The sequence below is a fragment of the Tamandua tetradactyla genome, chromosome 10 (genome assembly GCF_023851605.1).
Source record: "Tamandua tetradactyla isolate mTamTet1 chromosome 10, mTamTet1.pri, whole genome shotgun sequence".
Taxonomy (NCBI): Eukaryota; Metazoa; Chordata; class Mammalia; order Pilosa; family Myrmecophagidae; genus Tamandua; species Tamandua tetradactyla.
In genome coordinates this window covers 88,126,969-88,147,578 of record NC_135336.1, presented here as the reverse complement: position 1 = coordinate 88,147,578, position 20,610 = coordinate 88,126,969, and the positions used below count along the sequence as shown (strand labels likewise).

General features: G+C 37.2%; 1 protein-coding gene across 1 annotated transcript in view; it reads left to right on the top strand.

Moving 5' to 3' along the window:
- Window positions 1–19,541, top strand: part of LTN1 (listerin E3 ubiquitin protein ligase 1) — a 111,796-nt gene extending 92,255 nt beyond the window's left edge. Inside the window, exon 31 of the transcript XR_013158632.1 lies at window positions 19,356–19,541. The gene's annotated coding sequence lies outside the window, so the exon portion shown is untranslated. The remainder of the gene's footprint in view (window positions 1–19,355) is intronic.
- The last annotated feature ends 1,069 nt before the right edge of the window (window positions 19,542–20,610 follow it).

Sequence of the window (20,610 nt, the reverse complement as noted above, 5' to 3'; positions counted from 1 at the left end):
CAGAAAAATGCCTATTCATATGTTTAGCCCATTTTATAATTGGGTTGTTTGTTCTTTTGTTGTTGAGTTGTGTGATTTCTTTGTATATACAGGAAATCAAATACAATTTGTCTGATATGTGATTTCCAAATATTTTCTCCAATTGAGTTGGCTGCTTCTTCACCATTTTGACAAAGTCTTTTGAGGTACAGAAGCATTTGATTTTGAAGAGTTCCCATTGATCTATTTTTTCTTTTGTTTCTTGTGGATTGAGTGTAAAGTTTAGGAAGATGCCTCCTATTACTAGTCTTGAAGATCTTTCCCTAGTCTTCTAGAAGCTCTATAGTGCTAGTTCTTATATTTAGGTATTTGGGCCACTTTGAGTTAATTTTTGTGTAGGGTGTAAGATAGAGGTCCTCTTTCATTTGTTTTGGCTATTGACATACAATTCTTCCATGCCCAATTATTGAAAAGACTATTTTGTCCCAGTTAAGAGGATTTGGGGGCCTTGTCAAAAATCAATTGACCACAGATTTAGTGGTCTATTTCTGCACTCTTGATTCAGTTCCATTGGTCAGTGCTTCTGATTTTGTGCCAGTAACATGCTGATTCACTGTGGCTTTATAATAGATTTTCAATTCAGAGAGTGTTAACCCTCCTACATCGTGCTTTAGGATGCTTTTAGCTATTCAGGGTCTCTTTCCCATCCATATGAATTTAGTACTTGGCTTTTCCAAGTCTTCAAAGTAAGTTCTTGGAATTTTAATTAATGCTGTGTTGAATATGTAGATCAATTTGGGGAAAATTGACATTTTTTTTTATTAATTAAAGAAAAAAAAGAAATTAACACAACATTTAGAAATCATTCCATTCTACATATGCAATCAGTAATTCTTAACATCATCACATAGATGATCATCACATGCATGATCATCATTTCTTAGTACATTTGCATCGATTTAGGAAAAGAAATAGCAAAACAACAGAATAAGATATAGAATGTTAATATAGAGAAAATAAAAATAATAATAATAGTAAAAAAAAGACACAAACAAACAGACGAACAAACAAACAAAAAAAAACTACAGCTCAGATGCAGCTTCATTCAGTGTTTTAACATGATTACTTTACAAATAGGTATTATTGTGCTGTCCATTTTTGAGTTTTTGTATCTAGTCCTGTTGCACAGTCTGTCCCTTCAGCTCCAATTACCCATTATCTTACCCTGTTTCTAACTCCTGCTGGTCTCTGTTACCAATGACATATTCCAAGTTTATTCTTGAATGTCAGTTCACATCAGTGGGACCATACAGTATTTGTCCTTTAGTTTTTGGCTAGACTCACTCAGCATAATGTTCTCTAGGTCCATCCATGTTATTACATGCTTCATAAGTTTATTCTGTCTTAAAGCTGCATAATATTCCATCGTATGTATATACCACAGTTTGTTTAGCCACTCGTCTGTTGATGGACATTTTGGCTGTTTCCATCTCTTTGCAATTGTAAATAATGAGCTATAAACATTGGTGTGCAAATGTCCGTTTGTGTCTTTGCCCTTAAGTCCTTTGAGTAGATACCTAGCAATGGTATTGCTGGGTCGTATGGCAATTCTATATTCAGCTTTTTGAGGAACCGCCAAACTGCCTTCCACAGTGGTTGCACCATTTGACATTCCCACCAACAGTGGATAAGTGTGCCTCTTTCTCCGCATCCTCTCCAGCACTTGTCATTTTCTGTTTTGTTGATAATGGCCATTCTGGTGGGTGTGAGATGATATCTCATTGTGGTTTTGATTTGCATTTCTCTAATGGCCAAGGGCATTGAGCATCTCTTCATGTGCCTTTTGGCCATTTGTATTTCCTCTTCTGAGAGGTATCTGTTCAAGTCTTCTTCCCATTTTGTAATTGGGTTGGCTGTCTTTTTGTTGTTGAGTTGGACAATCTCTTTATAAATTCTGGATACTAGACCTTTATCTGATATGTCGTTTCCAAATATTTTCTCCCATTATGTAGGCTGTCTTTCTACTTTCTTGATGAAGTTCTTTGATGCACAAAAGTGTTTAATTTTGAGGAGCTCCCATTTATTTATTTCCTTCTTCAGTGCTCTTGCTTTAGGTTTAAGGTCCATAAAACCGCCTCCAATTGTAAGTTTCATAAGATATCTCCCTACATTTTCCTCTAACTGTTTTATGGTCTTAGACCTAATGTTTAGATCTTTGATCCATTTTGAGTTAACTTTTGTATAGGGTGTGAGATACGGGTCTTTTTTCATTCTTTTGCATACGGATATCCAGTTCTCTAGGCACCATTTATTGAAGAGACTGTTCTGTCCCAGGTGAGTTGGCTTGACTGCCTTATCAAAGATCAAATGTCCATAGATGAGAGGGTCTATATCTGAGCACTGCATTCGATTCCATTGGTCGATATATCTATCTTTATGCCAATACCATGCTGTTTTGACCACTGTGGCTTCATAATATGCCTTAAAGTCCAGCAGCGTGAGACCTCCAGCTTCGTTTTTTTTTCTCAAGATACTTCTAGCAATTCGGGGCACCCTGCCCTTCCAGATAAATTTGCTTATTGGTTTTTCTATTTCTGAAAAATAAGTTGTTGGGATTTTGATTGGTATTGCATTGAATCTGTAAATCAATTTAGGTAGATTGACATCTTAACTATATTTAGTCTTCCAATCCATGAACACGGTATGCCCTTCCATCTATTTAGTTCTTCTGTGATTTCTTTTAACAGTTTTTTGTAGTTTTCTTTGTATAGGTTTTTTGTCTCTTTAGTTAAATTTATTCCTAGGTATTTTATTCTTTTAGTTGCGATTGTAAATGGGATTCGTTTCTTGATTTCCCCCTCAGCTTGTTCATAACTAGTGTACAGAAATGCTACAGATTTTTGAATGTTGATCTTGTAACCTGCTCCTTTGCTGTACTCATTTATTAGCTCTAGTAGTTTTGTTGTGGATTTTTCCGGGTTTTCGACGTATAGTATCATATCGTCTGCAAACAGTGATAGTTTTACTTCTTCGTTTCCAATTTTGATGCGTTGTATTTCTTTTTCTTGTCTAATTGCTCTGGCTAGAACCTCCAACATGATGTTGAATAATAGTGGTGATAATGGACATCCTTGTCTTGTTCCTGATCTTAGGGGGAAAATTTTCAATTTTTCCCCATTGAGGATGATATTAGCTGTGGGTTTTTCATATATTCTATTATTTTAAGGAAGTTCCCTTGTATTCCTATCTTTTGAAGTGTTTTCAACAGGAAAGAATGTTGAATCTTGTCAAATGCCTTCTCTGCATCAATTGAGATGATCAAGTGATTTTTCTGCTTTGATTTGTTGATATGTTGTATTACATTAATTGATTTTCTTATGTTGAACCATCCTTGCATACCTGGGATGAATCCTACTTGGTCATGATGTATAATTCTTTTAATGTGTTGTTGGATTTGATTTGCTAGAATTTTGTTGAGGATTTTTGCATCTATATTCATTAGAGAGATTGGTCTGTAGTTTTCTTTTTTTGTAATATCTTTGCCTGGTTTTGGTATGAGGGTGATGTTGGCTTCATAGAATGAATTAGGTAGCTTTCCCTCCACTTCGATTTTTTTTGAATAGTTTGAGGAGAGTTGGTACTAATTCTTCTGGAATGTTTGATAAAATTCACATGTGAAGCCGTCTGGTCCTGGACTTTTCTTTTTAGGAAGCTTTTGAATGATTGATTCAATTTCTTTACTTGTGATTGCTTTGTTGAGGTCATCTATTTCTTCTTGAGTCGAAGTTGGTTGTTCATGTCTTTCCAGGAACCCATCCATTTCATCTAAATTGTTGTATTTATTAGCATAAAGTTGTTCATAGTATCCTGTTATTACCTCCTTTATTTCTGTGAGGTCAGTGGTTATTTCTCCTCTTCCATTTCTGATCTTATTTATTTGCATCCTCTCTCTTCTTCTTTTTGTCAATCTTGCTAAGGGCCCATCAATCTTATTGATTTTCTCATAGAACCAACTTCTGGTCTTATTGATTTTCTCTATTGTTTTCATGTTTTCAATTTCATTTATTTCTGCTCTAATCTTTGTTATTTCTTTCCTTTTGCTTGCTTTGGGGTTAATTTGCTGTTCTTTCTCCAGTTCTTCCAAGTGGACAGTTAATTCGTGCATTTTTGCCTTTTCTTCTTTTCTGATATAGGCATTTAGGGCAATAAATTTCCCTCTTAGCACTGCCTTTGCTGCGTCCCATAAGTTTTGATATGTTGTGTTTTCATTTTCATTCGCCTCGAGGTATTTACTAATTTCTCTTGCAATTTCTTCCTTGACCCACTCGTTGTTTAAGAGTGTGTTGTTGAGCCTCCACGTATTTGTCAATTTTCTGGCACTCTGCCTATTATTGATTTCCAACCTCATTCCTTTATGATCTGAGAAAGTGTTGTGTATGATTTCAATCTTTTTAAATTTGTTAAGACTTGCTTTGTGACCCAGCATATGGTCTGTCTTTGAGAATGATCCATGAGCACTTGAGAAAAAGGTGTATTTGCTGTTGTGGGATGTAATGTCCTATAAATGTCTGTTAAGTCTAGCTCATTTATAGTAATATTCAGATTCTCTATTTCTTTATTGATCCACTGTCTAGATGTTCTGTCCATTGATGAGAGTGGTGAATTGAAGTCTCCAACTGTTATAGTATATGTGTCTATTTCCCTTTTCAGTGTTTGCAGTGTATTCCTCACGTATTTTGGGGCATTCTGGTTCGGTGCGTAAATATTTATGATTGTTATGTCTTCTCGTTTAACTGTTCCTTTTATTAGTAGATAGTGTCCTTCTTTGTCTCTTTTAACTGTTTTACATTTGAAGTCTAATTTGTTGGATATTAGTATAGCTACTCCTGCTCTTTTCTGGCTGTTATTTGCATGAAATATCTTTCCCGAACCTTTCACTTTCAACCTATGTTTATCTTTGGGTCTAAGATGTGTTTCCTGTGGACAGCATATAGAAGGATCCTGTTTTTTAATCCATTCTGCCAGTCTGTGTCTTTTGATTGGGGAATTCAGTCCATTAACATTTAGTGTTATCACTGTTTGGATAATATTTTCCTCTACCATTTTGCCTTTTGTATTATATATATCATATCTGACTTTCCTTCTTTCTACACTCTTCTCCATACCTCTCTCTTCTGTGTTTTTGTATCTGACTCTAGTGCTCCCTTTAGTATTTCTTGCAGAGCTGGTCTCTTGGTCACAAATTCTCTCAGTGACTTTTTGTCTGAGAATGTTTTAATTTCTCCCTCATTTTTGAAGGACAATTTTGCTGGATATAGGAGTCTTGGTTGGCAGTTTTTCTCTTTTAGTAATTTAAATATATCATCCCACTGTCTTCTAGCTTCCATGGTTTCTGCTGAGAAATCTACACATAGTCTTATTGGGTTTCCCTTGTATGTGATGGATTGTTTTTCTCTTGCTGCTTTCAAGATCCTCTCTTTCTCTTTGACCTCTGACATTCTAACTAGTAAGTGTCTTGGAGAACGCCTATTTGGGTCTATTCTCTTTGGGGTGCGCTGCACTTCTTGGATCTGTAATTTTAGGTCTTTCATAAGAGTTGGGAAATTTTCAGTGATAATTTCTTCCATTAGTTTTTCTCCTCCTTTTCCCTTCTCTTCTCCTTCTGGGACACCCAGAACACGTATATTTGTGCGGTCCATATTGTCCTTGAGTTCCCTGATACCCTGTTCAAATTTTTCCATTCTTTTCCCTATAGTTTCTGTTTCTTTTTGGAATTCAGATGTTTCATCCTCCAAATCACTAATTCTATCTTCTGTCTCTTTAAATCTATCATTGTAGGTATCCATTGTTTTTTCCATCTTTTCTACTTTATCCTTCACTTCCATAAGTTCTGTGATTTGTTTTTTCAGTTTTTCTGTTTCTTCTTTTTGTTCAGCCCATGTCTTCTTCATGTCCTCCCTCAATTTATCGACTTGGTTTTTGAAGAGGTTTTCCATTTCTGTTCGTATAGTTAACATTAGTTGTCTCAGCTCCTGTATCTCATTTGAACTATTGGTTTGTTCCTTTGACTGGGCCATATTTTCAATTTTCTGTGCGTGATCCATTATCTTCTGCTGGCGTCTGGGCATTTAGTCAGATTTCCCTGGGTGTTGGACCCAGCAGGTTGAAAGATTTTTCTGTGAAATCTCTGGGTTCTGTTTTTCTTACCCTGCCCAGTAGGTGGCGCTTGTGACACATGTTTGTCTGCGGGTCCCACCAGTAAAAGGTGCTGTGGGTTCTTTAACTTTGGAAAACTCTCGGCGTGGGGGAGGTTCGCCAGCCGAACCGGCTTGGAAGAGTGCCAGCTGGCCTGGGTGTCCGAACGCGGGGAGAGTCGCCGCCCGCCGCAGTCCGGGAGAGCCCCCTCTGAATTTCCTAGTCGGCCCAGGGCGCCAAGCATGGCGGAAGGGCACCAGCCACTGCGGCCCGGGAGAGTGCACCGTTCCCAGCCGGAGCGGGGAGTCACGTGTTTGGAAGGGACCCCCCCGTCACCGTTCTCTGCGGCCTGGGGATTTCCGTTCCAATTCTCTCAGTTGGTCCAGGGGGCCGCGCGTGGTGGGGGCGCCAGCCGCCGCGGCTTGAGGGGACCGCCTGCCCAATTCTGCCAGCTGGCCCAGGAAGGAGGAAGGGAGGGACTCCGGCCGGCCGCTTTCCGCCCCGCCCGGGGAAGCCCGCGCCCCTCGGCGATCTCACCGGAGCGGGTTCTCTCAGCCAGTCAGCCGTTCCAGGATGGGGTACGCTGTCTTTTTTATCTCTGTCGTGGCTCCGGGAGCTGTTCTGTATCGTTTTTACTCCCCAGTAGCTGTTCTGGAGGAGGAACTAAGATCTGCGCGTCTTACTAAGCCGCCATCTTCTCCGGAATCGAAAATTGACGTTTTAACTATATGTAGCCTTCCCACCTATGGGCAGAGAATGTTTTCCCACCTATTTAGATCTCCCTTGATTTCTTTTAGCAATGTTATGTAGTTTTCTGTGTACAAGTCCTTTACATCCCTAGTTAAGTTCATTCCTAAGTACTTGATTCTTTTAGTTGCTATTTTGAATGGAATTTTTTCCTTAACTGATTCCTCAGCTAGTTCATTGCTTGTGTATAGAAATATTACTGATTTTTGCACATTAATTTTATATCCTACCACCTTGCTAAATTTATTAGCTCAAGTAACTTTGCTGTATCTTTCTCAGGATCTTTCAAGTATAGTATTATGTCTCTGCAAATAATGAGAGTTTTACTTCTTCCTTTTCAATTTTGGATGCCTTTTATTTCTTTGTCTCTCCTGATTGCTCAAACTAGAACTTCTAGCACAGTGTTGAATAGTAGTGGTGACAGTGGGCATCCTTGTCTTGTTCCTGATCTTAGGGGTAAAGCTTTCAGTTTCTCTCAATTGAGTACAATGCTGGCTATTGGTTTTTCATATATTCTTTTATCATTTTGAGATAGTTACCTTTGATTCCTATCTTTTGGAGTGTTTTTATCAGAAAGAAGGCTGGATTTTGTCAAATGCTTTTTCAGGTAATCATGTGAGTTTTCCCTTTCGATTTGGTAGTGTGCTGTATTACATTGATTGATTTTCTTGTGTTGAACCGTCCTTGCATTCCTGATATAAACCCCACTTGGTTGTGGTGTATAATTCTTTTAATGTTTTGTTGGATTTGATTTGCTGATAATTTGTTGAGGATTTTTGCATCTATGTTCGTTAGGGAGATTGGCCTGTAGTTTTCCTTTCTTATAGCATCTTTACCCAGTTTTGGTATTAAAATGCTATCAGCTTTATAAAATGAGTTAGGCAGAGTTCCTCTTTCCTCAGTTTTTTTTTGAAAAGTTTGAGCAGGATTCATGTTTGTTCTTTTTGGAATGTTTGATAAAATTCCCCAGTGAACAACAACTATTGTTCATAGTATCATACTCTTAAGATTTCTTTTATTTCTTCAGGGTCTGGTTACACACCCCTTCTCATTTCTGATTTTGTTTACTTGCCTCCTCTCTTTTTTTCTTTGTCAGTCTTGCTAGTGGCCCATCAATTTTATTGATTTTCTCAAAGAACCAATTTTGTTTTATTGATTCTTTCTATTGTTCTTTTGTTCTCCCATTCATTTATCTCTTTAATCTTTGTTATTTCTCTTCTCCTGTTTGTTTTGAGGTTAGCTGCTGTTCCTTCTCAAGTTCCTCCAGGTTTGCTGTTAAGTCCTTGATTTTTGCTTCTTCTTGTTTTATAATATAGGCATTTAGGGCAATAAATTTCCCTCTCAGCACAGGCTTCACCACATCCCATAAGTTTTGATAAGTTGTATTCTCATTTTCATTCATCTCCAGATAGCTACTAATTTAATTTCTCTAGCAATATCTTCTTTGACCTACTGGTTGTTTAAGAGTGTGTTATTTAATCACCATATATTTGTGAATGTTCTCATTCTTTGGTGGTTATTGATATCCAGCTTCATCCCATTGTGATCAGAGAAAGTGCTTTGACTAATTTCAATGTCCATAAATTTATAAAGACCTGTTTTGTGCCCCTGCATATGATCTGTCCTGGAGATTGTTCCATGAGCACTAGAGAAGAATGTATATCCTTATGTTTTGGGGGCAATGACCTATATATGTGTTTTATATATATATATATATATATATATATATATAAAACATCAAGTCATTTAACTTCTCTATTTCCTTTTAAATCTTCTGTCTGGTTGTTCTATGTATAGAGGAGAGTGGTGTACTGAGGTCTCCTACTATTATTGTTGAAGCATCTATCGCTCCCTTCAGTTTTGCCAGTGTCTCTCTCATGTACTTTGGAGCTCCTTGATTAGAAGCATAAACATGATTGTTATATTTTCTTGGCAAATTGACCCTTTAATTAGTATATAGTGTCCTTCTTTGTCTCTTATGATATCTTTACATTTAAAGTCTATTTTGGCCGATATTAGTATAGCTACCCCTGCTTTCTTTTGTTTATAACTTGTGTGGAAGATCATTCTCCATCCTTTTCACTTTCAATTTATTTATATCTTTGTGTCTAAGATAAGTCTTTTGTAAGCATTATATAGTTGGATTGTATTTCTTAATCCATTCTACTGGTCTGTATCTTTTAATTGGTAAGTTTAGTCCATTAATATTCAATGTTATTACTGAAAAGGCGTTTCTTGATTATACCATCTTATCTTTTTAATTTTATTTGTCAGATCTATATATTCTTTTCCCTCTTTCTCTTTTTATCCTTCAAATTACCCTTACTGGTACTCTTCAGTTCTGTTCCCTCCTCCCGATCTCCCTCTCCTGTCTTTTTTTTCAGCCATTAGAACTCCTTTTAGTATTTCTTATAGGGCCAGTCTCTTGTTGACAAATTCTTTCAGGTCTTGTTTGTCTATGAAACCTTTCATTTTTCAAATTCCTCTTTATGCTCTTCTACTGTCTTCTTGATCTACTATATGCCATTTGCCATCCCACTTATTTTATTAAGTAGAGTCATTTGAGCATCTTTGATTAGTTGTTCCAATGTCTATGTCTCCTCTAGTGTTTTAATTTGGTTGTTAGGCAGGGCTATATCTGTCTGCAACCGTGATATGCTTAGTGATCATCTGTTGTTTTCACCACATGTAAATATCTTGATGGATTTGCTTTGGGAATTGATTTCTTTCAGTAACAGTAGTCTAAGGGCTTGTGTTTGCAGGATGGATGTGCAGCAGGGAGCAGGGTATAGGACAGGGTACAACTGTGTGGTGATTCATTTCAGGGCAGGTATAGGCACAGGTTGGGGATGTTATGCTGTGACTTGTGAACATGTGCCCCGTGTTCAGAGAGTAATGTAGCTGTGTGTGTGTGTGTGTGTGTGTGCACCAGTCTGGGGTGTATAACCCTGGTATACACTGGTCTAGGGTGTGGGGCCCTTTGTGTGCATGTGTAGAGCTGTGGCAGAAGATCAGTGTTATGCTTTCATTTATTGGGAGCAGATGTGACCCAGCTGTACAGGTTAGCACTTTCTCAGAGCTGGGAAGTGTGAATGAGGGCCATGTGCATGAGCAGTTCTAGGACTGCCATAAACTGACATTTCCAGAGGTGAATGACATGACTGGAGGTCTGTGCACATGTGTGGGCTTAGGAGTGCCATAAACTGAAGTTCCCAGAGCTGATGGAAGTGATTGGGGGCCCATGCACATGTGCGGGTCTAGGAGTGCTGTAAACTGATGCACAGAGCTCAGTGGGGGCAGGGTGAGGCTGTGCCACACTATGGGTGTGGGGTGGGGGTAGCCTGGGTATGGAGGTAAGTGCCCACAGCCTTTTTGTGCTGGCAGCAGCCTGCAGGGAACAGGGAGGGGGAGGTAGTGCTCAGGAGGAGTGCAGAAGGGGTAGGTTGGGCTGCACTTTGGGTGGGGGTGTGGGATGGGTACCTGCCGTGGGGGCTGGTGGGGTGAGGGTGCTTGGAGCATGGGGGATGGGTGCAGGTGATGGCATTCGAGTGCGTGGGGTTGGGGTGAGCCGCGAGTTATGGAGCTGCACTGATGAGGGTAGTACGTTCAAGGAATGTGGCCTGGCTTTCTTCCTAGTCCCCACCCCCGTCTGTGCAGTCCCGCAGGCTCAGTACCTCTGTGCCAGGCTCCAGCTTTCTGCTTCTCAGTTCCTCAGCCTCTGCAACCAGAGCTGCCCTATGTGGTGCAGAAGGCTCTCCCAGGTCAGTTGCACTCTTGAATCGCCAGTTGCCCTTCCATCTCTTCTCTAATTTTTATGTGGTGCAGGGCTGAACTTGACCTACTCTATTTGGCCATTTTCCCAGAAGTCTCCTTTTGTCCGTTTTTAAATTAGGTTGTTTGTCTTTTTTGTTGTTGCGTTGAAGAATCTCTTTATATATGCTGGATACTGAATCCTTATCTGATATGTAGTTTCCAAATATTGTCTCCCATTGCACAGGCTGCCTTATTACTTTCCTGACAAAATTCTTTGATGCACAAAAATATTTAATTTTGAGGATATCCCATGTATCTATTTTTTTTCAGTGCTTATGCTTTGGGTATAAGGTCTAGGGAACCAGTCTCCTATTACAAGATTTATAAGATATTTCCCTAGATTTTCTTCTAACAGTTTTATGGTCTTAACTCTAATGTTTAGGTCTTTGATCCATTTTGACTTAATTTTTGTATAGGGTTTGAGTTATGGTTTCTCTTTCATTCTTTTGCATTCGGATATCCAGTTCTCCAAACACCATTTATTGAAGAGGCTACTCTGGGCCCTGTCAGTTGGCTTGACTGCCTTGTCAAAGATCAGTTGTCCATAGATGAGAGAGTCTATTTCTTTTTTTTTTTCACTCATGCAGTTTTCACTTTTATTAACATTTTTCATTAGTGTGGTAACTTTGTTACAATTGATAAAACAACATCATCATCATCATCTTCATTAACTATATCCCATAGAGAGTCTATTTCTTAACACTCAATTTGATTCCATTTGCCAGTGTATCTGTCTTTATGTCAGTACAATGCTGTTAGCTTCATAATATACTTTAAAGTCAGGTAGTGGATGTCCCACTTCATTTTTCTTTCTCAAGATATTTTTAGCTATTTGTGCACCATGCTCTTCCAAATAAATTTAGTTATTGTTTTTTCTATTTCTGCAAAGTAAGTTGTTATTTTAATTGTTTTTGCACTAAATCTATCAGTTAATTTGGTAGAATTAACATCTTAACTATATTTAGTCTTCTAATCCATGAACACAGTATGCCCTTCCATTTATTTAGGTCTTCCATGATTTCTTTTTAGCAGTTTCTTATAGTTTTCTGTGTATAGGTCTTTTATATCCTTAGTTAACTTTTTTCTTAAGTATTTGATTCTTTCGATTGTGATTATAAATGGAATTTTTTTCTTGGTTTTCTCCTCAGATTGCTCATCACTAGTGTATAGAAATAGTACTCTATTTTGGGTGTTGATCTTGTACCCTGCCATTTTGCTGTACTCATTTATTAGCTGTAGGAGCTTTGCTGTCAATTTTTCAGGATTTTTGACATATAGTATCATGTCATCTGCAAACAGAGTTTTACTTCTTCCTTTCCAAAGTGGATGCCCTTTTATTTCTTTTTCTTGTCTAATTGCTCTGGCTGGAACTTCCAGCACAATGCTAAATAACAATGGTGACAGTGGGCATCCTTGTCTTGTTCCTGATCTTAAAGGGTAAGCTTTCAGTCTTTCCCCACTAAGGATGATGCTTGCTGTGGATTTTTCATATATTTCCTTTACCATGTTGAGAAGGTCCCTTCTATTCCTATTCTTTGAAGTGTTTTCATCAGGAAAAAAAGATGTTGAATTTTGTCAGATACTTTTTCTGCATCAATCGATATGATCATATGGTTTTTCTGATTTGAATTATTGATATATTGTTATGGTATATTACATTAATTGATTTTCTTGTGTTGAACCAGCCTTGTGTACCTTGAAAAAATCCCACTTGGTCATGGTGTATAATTCTTTTAATGTGCTGCTAGATTTGATTTGCAGGTATTTTGTTGAGGATTTTTACATTATATTCATTAAAGAGATTAGTCTGTAATTTTTTTTTTGTGGTATCTTTGGCTTTAGTATTAGGGTGATGTTGGCTTCATATATAAGGTAAGGGCCCTCTTTAATTCTTTTGGCTATTAGTATTCAGTTCTCCCATGCCATTTGCTGAAAAAACTATTTTGTCCCAGTTCAATGGCTTTGGGGGCCTTGTCAAAGATCAGTTGACCAAAGATTTAGTGGTCTATTTCTGCACTCTCAATTCAATTTTATTGGTGAATACTTCTGTCTTTGTGTCAGTTTTGACCACTGGCTGTTTTTTTTTTATTTTTTTTTTTTTATTAACGGAAAGAAAGAAAAAAAAAAAGAAAGAAATTAACACAACATTTACAAATCATACCGTTCTACATATGCACTCAGTAATTCTTAACATCATCACATAGATGCATGATCATCATTTCTTAGTACATTTGCATCGGTTTAGAGGAACTACCAACACAACAGAAAAAGATATAAAATGTTAATATAGAGAAAAGAAATAAAAGTAGTAATAATAGTAAAAAAAAAAAAACTCTATAGCTCAGATGCAGCTTCATTCAGTGTTTTAACATCATTACTTTACAATTAGGTATTATTGTGCTGTCCATTTTTGAGTTTTTGTATCTAGTCCTGTTGCACAGTCTGTATTCCTTCAGCTCCAATTATCCATTATCTTACCCTGTTTCTAACTCCTGCTGGTCTCTGTTACCAATGACATATTTCAAGTTTATTCTCAAATGTCCGTTCACATCAGTGGGACCATACAGTATTTGTCCTTTAGTTTTTGGCTGGACTCACTCAGCATAATATTCTCTAGGTCCATCCATGTTATTACATGCTTCATAAGTTTATTCTGTCTTAAAGCTGCATAATATTCCATCGTATGTATATACCACAGTTTGTTTAGCCATTCTTCTGTTGATGGACATTTTGGCTGTTTCCATCTCTTTGCAATTGTAAATAATGCTGCTATAAACAGTGGTGTGCAAATGTCCGTTTGTGTCTTTGCCCTTAAGTCCTTTGAGTAGATACCTAGCAATGGTATTGCTGGGTCGTATGGCAATTCTATATTCAGCTTTTTGAGGAATCACCAAACTGCCTTCCACAATGGTTGCACCCTTTGACATTCCCACCAACAGTGGATACGTGTGCCTCTTTCTCCGCATCCTCTCCAGCACTTGTCATTTTCTGTTTTGTTGATAATGGCCATTCTGGTGGGTGTGAGATGATATCTCATTGTGGTTTTGATTTGCATTTCTCTAATGGCCAGGGACATTGAGCATCTCTTCATGTGCCTTTTGGCCATCCGTATTTCCTCTTCTGGTAGGTGTCTGTTCAAGTCTTCTTCCCATTTTGTAATTGGGTTGGCTGTCTTTTTGTTGTTGAGTTGAACAATCTCTTTATAAATTCTGGATACTAGACCTTTATCTGATATGTCATTTCCAAATATTATCTCCCATTGTGTAGGCTGTCTTTCTACTTTCTTGATGAAGTTCTTTGATGCACAAAAGTGTTTAATTTTGAGGAGTTCCCATTTATTTATTTCCTTCTTCAGTGCTCTTGCTTTAGGTTTAAGGTCCATAAAACCGCCTCCAATTGTAAGTTTCATAAGATATCTCCCTACATTTTCCTCTAACTGTTTTATGGTCTTAGACCTAATGTTTAGATCTTTGATCCATTTTGAGTTAACTTTTGTATAGGGTGTGAGATACGGGTCTTTTTTCATTCTTTTGCATATGGATATCCAGTTCTCTAGGCACCATTTATTGAAGAGACTGTTCTGTCCCAGGTGAGTTGGCTTGACTGCCTTATCAAAGATCAAATGTCCATAGATGAGAGGGTCTATATCTGAGCACTCTATTCGATTCCATTGGTCGATATATCTATCTTTATGCCAATACCATGCTGTTTTGACCACTGTGGCTTCATAATATGCCTTAAAGTCCAGCAGCGTGAGACCTCCAGCTTCGTTTTTTTTTCTCAAGATACTTCTAGCAATTCGGGGCACCCTGCCCTTCCAGATAAATTTGCTTATTGGTTTTTCTATTTCTGAAAAATAAGTTGTTGGGATTTTGATTGGTATTGCATTGAATCTGTAGATCAGTTTAGGTAGGATTGACATCTTAACTATATTTAGTCTTCCAATCCATGAACACGGTATGCCCTTCCATCTATTTAGGTCTTCTGTGATTTCTTTTAGCAGTTTTTTGTAGTTTTCTTTATATAGGTTTTTTGTCTCTTTAGTTAAATTTATTCCTAGGTATTTTATTCTTTTAGTTGCGATTGTAAATGGGATTTGTTTCTTGATTTCCGCCTCAGCTTGTTCATTACTAGTGTATAGAAAAGCTACAGATTTTTGAATGTTGATCTTGTAGCCTGCTACTTTGCTGTACTCATTTATTAGCTCTAGTAGTTTTGTTGTGGATTTTTCCGGGTTTTCGACGTATAGTATCATATCGTCTGCAAACAGTGATAGTTTTACTTCTTCCTTTCCAATTTTGATGCGTTGTATTTCTTTTTCTTGTCTAATTGCTCTGGCTAGAACCTCCAACACAATGTTGAATAATAGTGGTGATAGTGGGCATCCTTGTCTTGTTCCTGTTCTTAGGGGGAAAGTTTTCAATTTTTCCCCATTGAGGATGATATTAGCTGTGGGTTTTTCATATATTCTATTATTTTAAGGAAGTTCCCTTGTATTCCTATCTTTTGAAGTGTTTTCAACAGGAAAGAATGTTGAATCTTGTCAAATGCCTTCTCTGCATCAATTGAGATGATCAAGTGATTTTTCTGCTTTGATTTGTTGATGTGGTGTATTACATTAATTGATTTTCTTATGTTGAACCATCCTTGCATACCTGGGATGAATCCTACTTGGTCATGATGTATAATTCTTTTAATGTGTTGTTGGATACGATTTGCTAGAATTTTATTGAGGATTTTTGCATCTATATTCATTAGAGAGATTGGTCTGTAGTTTTCTTTTTTTGTAATATCTTTGCCTGGTTTTGGTATGAGGGTGATGTTGGCTTCATAGAATGAATTAGGTAGTTTTCCCTCCACTTCGATTATTTTGAAGAGTTTGAGGAGAGTTGGTACTAATTCTTTCTGGAATGTTTGATAGAATTCACATGTGAAGCCGTCTGGTCCTGGACTTTTCTTTTTAGGGAGCTTCTGAATGACTAATTCAATCTCTTTACCTGTGATTGGTTTGTTGAGGTCATCTATGTCTTGAGTCAAAGTTGGTTGTTCATGTCTATCCAGGTACCCGTCCATTTCATCTAAATTGTTGTATTTATTAGCGTAAAGTTTGTTCATAGTATCCTGTTATTACCTCCTTTATTTCTGTGAGGTCAGTAGTTATGTCTCCTCTTCCATTTCTGATCTTATTTATTTGCATCCTCTCTCTTCTTCTTTTTGTCAATCTTGCTAAGGGCCTATCAATCTTATTGATTTTCTCATAGAACCAACTTCTGGCCTTATTGATTTTCTCTATTGTTTTCATGTTTTCAATTTCATTTATTTCAGCTCTAATCTTTGTTATTTCTTTCCTTTTGCTTGCTTTGGGGTTAGTTTGCTGTTCTTTCTCCAGTACTTCCAAGTGGACAGTTACTTCCTGAATTTTTGCCTTTTCTTCTTTTCTGATATAGGCATTTAGGGCAATAAATTTCCCTCTTAGCACTGCCTTTGCTGTGTCCCATAAGTTTTGATATGTTGTGTTTTCATTTTCATTCGCCTCTAGGTATTTACTAATTTCTCTTGCAATTTCTTCTTTGACCCACTTGTTGTTTAAGAGAGTGTTGTTGAACCACTTGCTGTTTTGACCACTGAGGCTTTAATCCTCCTACTTCTTTATTCTTTTTTAAGATGCTTTTAGCTATTCAGGGTCTCTTTCCCTTCCATATAAATTTGGTAACTAGCTTTTTCATGTCCTTAAAGTAAGTTGTTAGAATTTTAATTGGTACTATATTAAATCTGTAGATCAATTTCAGTAGAATTGACATCTGAACTACATTTAACCTTCTTATACATGAGAAAGGAATGTCTTTCCACTTATTTAGATCTTTGACTTCTTTTAGCAATGTTATGTAGTTTTCTATGTACAAGTCCTTTATAAGTTCACTCCTAGATACTTGATTCTTTTAGTTGCTATGCTGAATAGAATTTTTTCCATAATTGACTTTTCAGGTCATTGCTTATATATAGAAACATTACTGATACACATTAATCTTATGTCCCTCTACTTTGCTGAATTTTTTTCTTAGCTCAGGTAACTTTGTTTAGATTCCTCAGGTTTTCCAAGTGTAATACCATGTCATCTGCAAATAGTGAAAGTTTTACTTCTTCCTTTCCAATTTGGATGCCTTTTATTTCTGTTTCCTGCCTGATTGGTATAGCTCGAACTTCTAGAACAATATTGAATAATAGTGGTGACAGAGGGCATCCTTGTCTCATTCCCAATCTTAGGGGGAAAGCTTTCAGTCTCTCTCCATTGAGTACAGTGCTGGCTATGGGTTTTTCATGTATTCTCTTTATCATATTGATGAAGTTACCTTTGCGTCCTACCTGTTGAAGTGTTTTTATGAGAAAAGAATGTTGAATTTAGTCAAATGCTTTTTATGCATCAATTGAGGTGATCATGTGAGTTTTTGTTTTGATTTGTTAATGTTCTGTATTACCTTAATTGATTTTCTTGTGTTGAACCATCTTTGCATTCCTGGTATAAACCCAACTTGGTCATGATGTATAATTCCTTTAATGTATTGTTAGATTTGATTTTGCTAGTATTTTGTTGAGAAGTTTTGCAACTATGTTCATTAGGGAGATTGGCTTGTAATTTTCCTTTCTTATAGCATCTTTATGCAGTTTTGGTGTGATGTTCATTTCATAAAATGAGTTAGGTAGAGTTCCTTTTTCCTCAAATTTTTGAAAAGCTTGAGCAGGATTGTTGTCAGTTCTTTATGGAATGTTTGATAAAATTCCCCAGTGACATCATCTGGCCCTGAGCTTTTCTTTGTAAAAAGATTTTTGATGACTGAGTCAATCTCTTTACTTGTGGATTGGTTTGTTGAGATCTATTTCTTCTTGAGTCAGTGTAACTCATGTGTTTCCAGGAATTTGTCCATTTCATCTAAGTTGTCTTGTTTATTGGCATATAGTTGCTCATGGTATCCTCTTATGATTTGTTTTTTTATTTCTTCAGGGTCTGTGGTAATGACCCCCTTCTCATTTCTGATTTTGTTTATTTGCATCCTCTGTCTTTTTTTCCTTTGTCATCAGCCTTGCTATTGGTCCCTCGATTTTATTGATTTTCTCAAAGAACCAACTTTTGCTTTTATTGATTCTTTCTATTGTTCATTTGTTTTCTCATTCTTTTAACTATGCTTTAATCTTTGTTATTTTTCATCTTCTGTTTGCTTTGGGACTAGTGTGCTATTCTTTCTCATGTTCCTCCAGGTAAGCAGTTAAGTCCTTGATTTTTGCTCTTTTTTCATATAGGCATTTAGAGCAATAAATTTCCCTTCAGCACAGCCTTTGCTGCATCCCTTAAGTTCTGATGTGTTGTTTCTCATTTCCATTTGTCTCCAGTTGGCTACCCATTTCTCTAGCAAGTTCTTGTTTTACCTACTCATTGTTTAAGAGTGCGTTATATAATTTCCATATATTTGTGAAAGTTCTCTTTCTTTGATGATTTTTTATTTCCAGCTTCATTGTGGCCAGAGAAAGTGCTTTGAACAATTTCAGTGTTTTAAAACTTATGAAGGCCTGTTTTTTACCCCAGCATATGATCTATCCTGGAGAATGTTTCATGAGCACTAGAGAAGAATGTATATCCTGGTGTTTTGGGGGTTTAACTACCTATAAATATCTATTAGGTCTAATTCTTTTATCAAATTGTTTAAGTTCTCTATTTCCTTATTGATCCTCTGTTTTTTTTTGTTTGCTTGTTTGTTTTTTTTACAAAAGCCCAAAGTGCATTTGGTAAACTGCCTATTCCAGAGTTTATCCTATGAACTTGGGTAAAGGTCCACCTACTGCTTTACAACAATTAGGGAATACATGTCAGAAGAACAGCATTTCTTCCATCAGTGTGCAGTCAGATCTGTCTTATGCCTCACCAAACTTCATACCTTCTGCACAGTTGGCTTCCCTAGACTCCTCTATATTGTCTTATTCTCAAACTGATTCGACATTTACTTGTACTAATTGGCTTAACAGCCGTGGGATTCAAAATGTTTGAGATAAGTAGGCTCTCCTTTAGCAAACCTCTGAATCTAGACTGAGGATCAGGGTTACCATGGACAAGGAAAGTAAGTGAATGGTGCCTGTGGCAGAGCAGATCCACACCTACTACCACAGGCTGGCTACAGTAGGCATAAAGACAGGCATAGGATAAAACTCCAGAACAGGCAGTTTAACCAAAGCTACTTGTAAAAGCAAATTCTAAGAATATCTTGGAGTAAGAGTGTCTTCTGGTCTTATAGCTGCAAGTTCTAATAGCTTTATATATTATTTTGTATGCTCTATGGCGGGGTCACATTTCATTATTTTTCCATGTGAGTATCCCGTTATTGCAGCACCATTTGTTAAATTTTTGTTTGTTTGGTTGGTTTTCTTGTTTGTTTTTTGGGAAGTGCATGGACCAGGAATCAAACCCAGGTCTCCCGCATGGCAGGACCTACCTTGCACCCCCCACTAACTTTATTTTTGAAGTTTCTAGTTATTGTGTCTGTGCCCTAAAGGTCAGTTTATCTAGCAATGATTCAGTGGTCTTTTTTGACATCTTCTTGTTCATGGAGTTCTCCACTTTCCTTTTCTTACAGGCTGGATCCCTGTGATCAGCAGGGATCTCATGACCATTTCAATAGATGCATAACTACAAAGCTGTTTTGCTGGCATAAGGACAACCACATGTGCACTGGAAGGTTTTGCCACAGTCCTCTGCATGTCTTTTCAAGTCCCATTCAGTACCATAAGAATTGCTGCACTTACTATGTTTATGCTTCTTCTTTTTTTTTTATTAATTAAAAAAATTAACAAAACATTTAGAAATCATTCCATTCTACATATACAATCAGTAATTCTTAATATCATCACATAGTTGCATATTCATCGTTTCTTAGTACATTTGCATCGATTTAGAAAAAGAAATAAAAAGACAACAGAAAAAGAAATAAAATGATAATAGAGAGAAAAAAAAACTATGCCTCACATGCAGCTTCATTCAATGTTTTAACATAATTACATTACAATTAGGTAGTATTGTGCTGTCCGTTTCTGAGTTTTTGTATCCAGTCCTGTTGCACAGTCTGTATCCCTTCAGCTCCAATTACCCATTATCTTTTCCTATTTCTATCTCCTGATGGTCTCTGTTACCAATGACATATTCCAAGTTTATTCTTGAATGTCGGTTCATATCAGTGAGATATGAACAGTATTTCATAAAGTATGAAAGTATAAAGGACAGTATTTGTCCTTTAGTTTTTGGCTAGTCTCACTCAGCATAATGTTCTCTAGGTCCATCCATGTTATTACATGCTTCATAAGTTTATTCTGTCTTAGAGCTGCATAATATTCCACATATGTATATACCACAGTTTGTTTAGCCACTCATCTGTTGATGGACATTTTGGCTGTTTCCATCTCTGCAATTGTAAATAATGCTGCTATAAACATTGGTGTGCAAATGTCCATTTGTGTCTTTGCCCTTAAGTCCTCAAGTAGATACCTAGCAATGGTATTGCTGGGTCATATGGCAATTCTATATTCAGCTTTTTGAGGAACCGCCAAACTGCTGCTTTTAACATGCATTTTTATAAAGTGCTGTTTTACAGGAAAGAATTGAGAAAATGGTCTGTTGCAGCCTCTAGGGCATCCTTCATTGGGACAACAGTAGAATTTCGGTACAGTTTTCAAATCTTTCCGTAGAGTTGGATTTACTATCTCATCCTGCAGGCAGTAGCTCTTGACTAGGTCCATGTTGAGCTCAGGGCTGTTGGGTAGGATCTTGCTGCAGCTGGGCAGGGTACTCAGGATGTTGGTGCGCGAGGCCCAGGACAGCTCACCCACCTATGACTG